This window comes from Elephantulus edwardii, unplaced genomic scaffold (assembly GCF_000299155.1).
Source record: "Elephantulus edwardii isolate Elephantulus edwardi_28Jun2011 unplaced genomic scaffold, EleEdw1.0 scaffold00042, whole genome shotgun sequence".
NCBI classification, from domain to species: domain Eukaryota; kingdom Metazoa; phylum Chordata; class Mammalia; order Macroscelidea; family Macroscelididae; genus Elephantulus; species Elephantulus edwardii.
Window position 1 is genome coordinate 1,424,858 of NW_006399792.1, and position 8,892 is coordinate 1,433,749.

General features: G+C 40.7%; 1 pseudogene; it reads left to right on the forward strand.

The window, feature by feature from the left end:
• Positions 1–4,622: 4,622 nt before the first annotated feature.
• LOC102872531 lies at positions 4,623–5,842 on the forward strand (annotated as a pseudogene).
• The last annotated feature ends 3,050 nt before the right edge of the window (positions 5,843–8,892 follow it).

The window sequence follows — 8,892 nt, forward strand, 5'->3', positions numbered from 1 at the left end:
AAAGAGAAATATAATGGTTGTACTTCTAATACTGCTATTTCACAACTTAGCCTGCTTCATGGGGAATTCAAGTGCTATTTTCAGGGAAGCATCTTCAATTATGAATTTCAGTACTTTAGACATACATTCAACTTAGCCATGGAAGTGAGAAGAATGTAGTATTCATTCTTATGGCAATTTTAAAATGTCTCTTTTGATTTTCTTAATGTACAACATTTTGTTATTTACCAAAGCTTTTTAACAATGTTTGAGGTTTATTTTTATGTCTTAAAAGAAACAGAATTGTAATGTTTTTGTATTTGTAATATATAACCATTCTTGTGATATTTAAACACCCATCAAAGAGCATTAAATGTTTCTAAACAAAGAAAAGAGAAACACTCTATATGAGGGATATATTTAAGTATCCAAAGGTCTATGGCTACAAATTAATTTATTATATGCTTTACATTGGTCATCAGGCAAAAAACTCCCAACCCTTCAAAATGTGAAAACTGGTAACTAAATTGGTGTGCATAAAAAAGAAAAAGAAATATAGATGTAATTTTCAATGCTTGGCTCATTATAGTTGGAGGTCATGATAAACCACATTTACATAAGAAGTATTCTTGGTTTTGTCCCCTTAAAGATGCAGATTGCCCATTTCATACCTATTATTATTTTTATGATGCAACTGAAAGACTTGAAATTATATCTATCCCTATAGCATGGACCTAAAGCTCATCCCATTCTAAATCTGATAATCAACAAAAGAAATTAATATTGGCTGTGGCATATTTTTTACTTTCCAATTTTTCAATACATTTTTAATTGTCATTTTAAGAGAAGTTTACAGAAAAGTTAGATTTTCATTCATTCATTGTTGCACATTTTACCCCTTTCCTTCCTTCCCCCTTCCCAAGTTGACTTTTCTCTTTTCATTAGTTTATTTACAAAATTCTAATACAAATTTGAACAAAGTCTTTCAATTTCCCTCACCTCCACACACCCATCAAATTGTACAATCTAATGATTAATCCCCTCTTCCCCCGTACATCCATATCCCTTTGCTTCCAGCCTCTCCAACCTTCCTGGATCCTTATACTCATTCTACAATAACAGTCTTATACAATATTTATCCTTGTGGGACTGAATTAGTTCACTCAGCATAATGCTTTCCAGTCACTCCCAGGTTAGGTAATAATTTACAAAGTTATTGCTCCTGCATGCTGCATAGTATTCCATTGTGTGAATGCACCATAATTTCTCAATCCTTTCGTTTGTGCTTGGACATTTGGGCTTTTCTATGTTCTTGCGATGGTGAATAATGCTGCAATGAACATTGGTGTACAAATCTCAGTTTGTGCCTCAGTTCTCATTTTCTCAGACGATATTCCAAGTAGTGGAATAGCTGGGTCATATGGAATTTTTATGTTCAGCTTTTTGAAGAAGCACAAACTGCCATCCAGAATGGCTGCACCATTTTACAATCCCACTACCAATGGATAAGAGTTCCTTTCTTGCCACGTCCTCTCCAACATCTAGTACTTGCTGCCCTGTTAAACTTTGCCACTCTTACTGGAATGAGATGGTACCTTATTATGGTTTTGATTTGTATCTCTCTTATTGTCAGTGATTTGGAGCATTTCTTCATGTGTCTGTTTGCCATTCAAATATCGTCCTCTGTGAAAATTCTTGTCTTTTGCCCATTTTGTAATTATCAGTCTTTTTCTTGTGGAGGCCCAGGAGGATTCTGTAAACTTTTGTTATAAGACTCTTGTCTGAGATGATATTACCAAATGTTTGTTCCCAGTCTGTAGGTTTTCTTTTCACCCTGTTGGGAAGGTTTTGATGTGCATAGAGATTCAATCTTTAGAAGGTCCCATGCATCAATTTTAACCTCTTTAGATTGTGCATTTCTGGTGGTATTTGGCAATCTCTTTAGACCTTGCACTAGCGCTTCTAAGCATGATCCCAGTTTGTCTCTTAAGAATGTCATGGTTTTGGGCTTTACTTCCATGTCTCTGGTCCACCTTTACAATATTTTTAATAGCTTATTCAACATCTAAATAATAACAAAGAATTAATGTATTCCAGAGCTCTTCTGAAATATATGATTAGTGTGAAATAAGCATCTTCCAAATTATATTTATTTGAAGTAATAATCAAAGAATTCTCTTTTTTTCTATATTTTATTAATTTTCATAAACATTTACAGAGATTTTGGGTTTCCATTCATTCATTGTTGCACTATTCTCTCTACCCTCCTCCCAGTTTGTTCTTGTCCAAATGCCACAGTGCTTGTCAAAGACAGTTCTGATTAATCTTCTTTGTCAGTGTGTCCTTTGCCATTCCCTATCACTCCTCCCTGAGAGAGACTTCACCCTGAGTCATAAGGAAAAGGGGATGGCGTATTCTCTTAGCTACTTCCTGCTGAAAAGGGACGCTGTGGGTTTCAGGGTGAAGATCTTCTCTCACTACTCTAAAGGGCCCCTTTGGCAGTAGGAAACACATAGACTATTATGGAGATTGATTTTGGAATTTAGATGCACTCTTATTGATTGTGCTTGGCCATACATGTTCATATCCTTGAAGATGTATCATGGGGGTGTTGCAACCTAGAAGACACAAATTTGACTAACAAGTTATAAGTACATGAGTCCAGAAATTATGGAAAAGTAAAAGAAAAGATTCTTTAATTGTTTTACAAACCCTCCCCCAGGTCCCCTCCACCATGTAGCCCTCGCTCTAGTCTCCTGTGATGACAGAAATACCTAGTTATATATCTCTTTTAAACAGTTTTCTCCCTCCTCTGTTTCAGTGCAGTATACATTATTGAACCCATCTTACTCAGTCTCTCCCCAACCCCAAGGACAGTCCCATTCTACAACAGTGGCATCATGTAATATTTGTCCTTTTGTGACTGGGATATTTCACTCAGCATAATGTTCTCCAGAGTCAACCATTTTGAATAATATTGCATGAGTTCCTTGTTTTTTAATGCAGCATAGTATTCCATTGTGCGAATATACCACAGCTTCTCTAGCCATTCGTTTGTTGATGGGCACTTAGGTTGTTTCCAACTCCTTGCTATTGTGAACAAAGCTGCAATAAACATGGGTGTGCATATATCTGCTTGGATGTCAGCTATGGTCTCTTCAGGGTATATTCCCAGTAATGGAATTGCTGGGTCAAATGGTATCTCTATTTGCAACTTTTTGAGAAAGCGCCATACTGCTTTCCACAGGGGTTGCACCATTTTACACTCCCACCAACAGTGAAGAAGGGTTCCAGTTTCTCCACAGCCTCGCCAGCATTTGTTGCTTGCTTTTCTGTTAAATTTTGCTATTTTGACTGGGGTGAAATGATATCTCATAGTTGTTTTAATTTGCATCTCTCTTAGGGCTAGGGATTTTGAGCATTTCTTCATCAAAGAATTCTCTTGACCCTAGCTCCTGTGGTAGCAGCCCAAGTTCAGCCCCATCTCACACCAGTCTCATGTTCTCTGCCACCTCTGTTGCTGCTGCTGGTGGTCTAGTTTAAGTCTCTGACAGGAATCTCTGGCTTAAATGGATGTACTGCACTATATACACTTCTTTCTTGATAGTAGCAAGGTTGTCTGACAACTGTTTTGAAATGAGAAAGTATATATGAATCTTCCTTCTTCATTCTATTTCAAGATTGTTTTACCTTTCCATTCCAGAAGGAGTGCTGGTTGTTGTTATGTGCTGTCGAGTCACTTGTGACTCATAGCGACCCTATGTACAACAGCGCTAAACCCTGCTCTATCTCTTGCCAATCTTATTGTCTCCAACATGTTTATCCCTTTACCCCAGTGACTGAATCAATCCATCTCATCGAGAGTCTTCCTCTCTTGCTCTGTCCCTAGACCCTTGCAAACATGACGTCCCTCTCCAAGGACTGATCATGTCTTGCAACATGTCTAAAGTATGTCAGATGAAGCTTCAGAATCCTTGCCTCCAAAGAGCAGCCTGGCTTCAACCTCTCCAGGACAAATTTTTTTGTTCTCCTAGTAGTCCAATATTCTTCTCCAGCACCAAAGCTCAAAGCATCAACTCTTCTTCTATCATCCCTAGTAATTGTCCAGCTCTCTGATGCATAGCAAGTAATTTCAAAGACCATGGCACACCTTAGTCTCCAGACTGACATCATTGCTCTTCAGTACTTTGGAATGGTCTCTGACAGCAGACTTTCCGAATGCAATTGGTCTTTTAATTTCCTGTCTGCTGTTACCAAGAGTGTTGATTTTAGAGCCAAGCAAACTGAAGCTGTTAAAAATCTCAATCTCTCCATCATCCATTATGATGTCTTTGTTTTCTTGATGTTGAGCTTCAATCCATATTGAAGGCTATAATCCTTGACCTTCTGCAGCCAGTGCTTCAGGTCCTCCTCAGTTTCAGCAAGCAGGGTTGTCTCATCTGCATAACGCAGATTATTGATGAGTCTACCTCCAATCTTGATGACACACTTCTCCTCATAGAGCCCAGCCTCCCAGATAATCTGTTCCACACATAGTTTGAAAAGTTATGGAGACAGAATACATCCTTGATGCACACCCTTCCCAATTTTGAACCATGCACTGTTTCCTTGATCTGTTCTGATGACTGCCTCCTGGTCCAAAAATGAAACAGCTGGTAAATAGAATAAGGATGTCAGAAGAAGAATCATTGCCATTGAACATACTATGGACTTCCAAGAGAACAAACAGGTCTGTCCTTGAGAGGCTGAAACCAAGTTGCTCCTTGAAGGCAAGGATTTTAAAACTGTCTCACGTGCTCTGAGCATGTCACCAGGGAGGACCAGTCCTTGGAGAAGAACGTTATGTTTGGAAGGGTGGAGGGTCAGCACAGGAGAAGAAGACCCTGGATGAGATGAATTGACACTGTGACTGTGGCAACTGAGTTAGGTGTGCCAGAGATGGTGAGGTTGGCTCAGGATAAGGTAGGGTTTAGAGCCATTGTTCATAGGGTCGCTATGAGCCATAGTTGACTCAATGGTACATAACAACAATAACAGAGTAGATGAGGGTTGAGGATTAAAAGAGGAAGGGGGAGTGAGCATCACATCAGCACCTGCCTCCAAGGCCACCTATCAGCTAGTGCTCATCTGCAAAGATGAGAGCTCCTGGCACGTGGAGAACAGCTTCCAGCACTAGTAAGATGCTGACATGGGGTGGGGGGGGGATGCGGTGTTGGGGTATGAGGAGGCAAAGCATATCAGATAGGGCCTGGAAGATGCTGGCCCTTTGAAATCTGCTTCACCTCAGTGAAGAAGAGAGAGATCAAGGTGCTCTGGACAGTGCTGGATGCCATTGACCAAATGTGGTGGCCAATAGTGAGGATTTGGCACTTCGATTATTGACCAGCCTCAACAAAGCAGAAACTACTGCCAAGCATGGTGAGGCCCAGGTAAAGGTCTCGAGGTACTGTTATGACATCCCACTACTATAAATAGAGCCTGACCACCCCATCTACAACAATATCAGTATGAATCGCAGGTATGCAGACTTGACTGTAGATCAGTCATGCTCCTGTGAGACTCTGAAGGACACTATTGCCCCTGTGCCCTGCCCTTCAGGAATGAAGAAATAGCTCCTGAGATCAAGGGAAGGGAATGAGTATTGATTGTAGCTCATGGAAACAGCATTCGGGGCATTATTAACTATCTGGAGAGTCTCTCTGAGGAGGCTATTGTACTGCTGAATCTGCACACTGGAATTCCCATTGTCTATGAACTGGACAAGAACATGAAGCCCATCAAGCTACTGTAGTTTCTGGAAGATGAAGGATCGGTCTGCAAAGCCGTGGAAGCTGTGGCTGCTCAGGGCAAGGCCAAGGAGTGAAGCCAAGCAGGCTGACTGCTGTCCTAGGGCACACTCTCCCTGCCACCCATGCCATCACCCCCCACTGCTCCCCTGCACACGGTACACTGACCACATCTCCAGGCATCTTCAGTTGTAGCTGGAGATGGGGTGGCTGGTGGCTCCGTTACAGTCATTTTGTCTCCTGCACACTCTCTTCTTGTCTTCTAGTCAGAATGAACACTCTGGGCCATTGTGCTCAGTCCAGGGAAAATCTTCTCATCCAAGAGAGGTAATGGGACTCCAAGGTTTTTGCTAACATTTTGTTTACTAAGGACCTGAGTAGGGGATAGGGTGGAGCCATGCTAGGTATGACCAACAAGGGAAAGCAAGAAAGCCTATTCTTGTTGCCAGGAGCGTGGACTGTTCTTTCTATTCTGTAGTAAGGTCACTCCAGGAAGGAGAATGTAACCCAGGTGGTGATAAAACAGTCTTTTCTCCATTACTCTACAGAAGCTGGTTCCAGAAGGTTGAGAGCAACCCTGAATGATTACATGTTGTGTTTTACAAAAGGAAAAAAAAAAGATACATAAAAGACAAAACCCTTCTTGGGGGAGGTAATCAGAAAAGAAGCTGTATCTTCTCCTCTACTCCAACCCCAGCCTTATAGAATCCTTATATCTTAAGGGTTGGATTCTAAGATCCTGCAGTCTATCTAGGAATCCTTCCCCTGCCTTGTTGTTTGCAGCAGTGAGATGCCTATACCACCATGTCCAAATGTGTCTCCACTGTGTTTTCTGAATCATGTTCCAAGTGCTGGGCCCTGCCATTGAGGTCCAGTACTCAGTTTGAATGTACTATATGAAAATCTTTTTTTCCAGATCAATATAACAAAAGAGCAAAGTGCAATTTAGAAAGAAAGAGAAAAGGAGTTAAGAAGATTGCAATTTAACTCTACAAGTCTCTGCTTAACAATTTGTTAAAATTTGACAACTCAACTCATTGCTGTGGAGTCAGAACTAACGGGTAGCTGACCATCCAGCGGGTTTTCAGAGACAGTAAATTGCATGGGAGGAGATTGTCCATCTCTCTCCAGCGGAGCTAACCCTAACCATAATGAATTAGAATTGCCAAAGGGGAACCATCTTTGGAGTTAGCATCAGAACTCCATAGGACTATGCCATCAGAATTCCTGATGGGATGTTAGGCACGGTAGAAATAGAAAGGAAATGTGGCTCATAAATTGTGGCCCACAAAGGTTAAAGTACGGCAAATTACTTCTACACATTTCAGTAGATCAGTGGCACTTAAGGAGATAAGTATATATCTATAAAACATTTAATAGCAATAAAGCATGCACATAATTAAGTGTCACTGTGAGAGAAACAGATAAAGGTGCTGAAGAAAGAGGCATTCTCGTCTTTTGAAAGTAGGTCAGAGCTAAATCCTGGCAGATTTAGCTTCTGACCTGGAGGATTATATAGTAATTGGAAATAAAGCATGATGAAAATCCCAGTATGAACACAAATGTTACAACAGATGTGCAGAGCGTCTTCTGTTTGTCTTACTAGACTCAGCACCCTGCTCAGTGCCAGGAGGCTTTTATATGCATGGAATAAGTAGGATTCTTTCTCTTTTTTACTTCCAGGTCCATTTAGCCAATAGCTAGTTGCCATTGAGGAAATTTGAAAAAACCCATGTGTATTAGAGTAGACTACCCATAGGGACCCTATGTACAGCAGCTCTGAACCCTTCCCTGGCCTGAGTCAGTTTCACTAATTCTGACACACCAGCCCTCATTGCCCCAATCACTGCATCAATACATCCCATCTGGGGTCTTTCTCTCCTGCGCTGTCCATCCACCCTTCTGAGCATGATGTCCTTCTCTAAGGACCAGTCTCTCCTGGCCACGGGCCCAAAGTATGTGAGATGGAGCTTCAAAATCCTAGCCTCCAAGGAGAAACTTGGTTTCACCCTCTCCAAGACACATAGGGTCACTATACGTTGCAGGTGACTTAAGGGTACACAACAATAACAACATACTATATTGGTTGTTTTTATTTAAGCCTATAGTTTAGAGTCAACAAGACCTCAAGGGGGATCTTTATATGTAAAAATTGATTGTTATTATTTTGGAGGAACATTCTTCTAAGTAGCACAGTACTCTTCTGTCAATATGCTGTACTGAGGTAACCTGGGGTTGTTATGATGCTGAGCCTTGTGCCATTGTTGTGCCAAATGCAATAGTGGTTACCCATGATGAATAGTGTCTGGTGGAGCTCCCAGTTTAAGACAGGTTTGGAAGCAGCAGTGGCATCTACTTCCTAAACAACATGTCTCTGGAAACTCTATGAACTTTGATAAATGAAGATAGTTATAGAAAGGCTTAAGGCCTTTTGTTCAGAGGGTCGCTAAGAGTCATACTCAACTCGACAGCAATCAACAACTCTAGAGTAGAACTATGCTCCACAGTGGTTTCAATAGCTAATTTTTAAGAAGTAGATGACCAGGACTTTCTTTTTTTAAGTTATAAATTTTTTTATTAATTTTAATGAAAGTTTACAGAGACTTTGGATTTCCATTCATTCATTGTTGCACTTTTCTCCCAGCCCACGCCCACCCCCCCAAGTCACTCTTCTTTTTGAAAAGTAAAAGAAAAATTCTTTCATTGTTGTACAGTCCCTCCCCCCAGGTCCACTCCACTGTGCCACCTTCATTCTGGACTCCTGTCATGACAATAATACCTAATTGTATATCTCTTTTAAACAGTTCTCTCCCTCATCTGTTTCAATGCAGTTTACATTATTTATCCCCTCTTACTCAGTCTCCCTTCAACCCCAATGTCAGTTCCATTTTATAACAGTGGCACCATGCAGTATTTGTCCTTTTGTGACTGAGATATTTCACTCAGCATATTTTCCTCCAGGATCACCCATTTTAAATAATATTGTATGAGTTCCTTGTGTTTCAGTGCTGCATAGTATTCCATTGTGTGACTATACCACAGCTTCTCTATCCATTCATTTGTTGATGGGTACTTAGGTTGTTTCCAACTCCTTGCTATTGTGAACAAAGCTGCAATAAACATGGGT